The sequence below is a fragment of the Triticum aestivum genome, chromosome 7A (genome assembly GCF_018294505.1).
Source record: "Triticum aestivum cultivar Chinese Spring chromosome 7A, IWGSC CS RefSeq v2.1, whole genome shotgun sequence".
NCBI classification, from domain to species: domain Eukaryota; kingdom Viridiplantae; phylum Streptophyta; class Magnoliopsida; order Poales; family Poaceae; genus Triticum; species Triticum aestivum.
Window position 1 is genome coordinate 130,978,643 of NC_057812.1, and position 269 is coordinate 130,978,911.

The following is a 269-nucleotide window of genomic DNA, read 5'->3' on the forward strand; positions in this document are numbered from 1 at the left end:
ACGTAGGACCCCGACATCCCAGGACTACCCGATCCCATTTCCTTCCACAACGTCCCTTCTCCTCCTTACTTTGCACCCGCACCGTCCACCTCCGCCGCCGCCGTTGTACCTCTCCACCCGCCACAAAGGCATTGTCGCACGTTCGCAACCAGCACCGACGCGCCCGCTCGCCTTTACGATGGCGCTGTCCACCCTGGAGCCATTTGTACCAGGTACACTCCGCCCCCTGTCGACGACGTCCATGGCGGATACCACGCCCGACAGGTGTT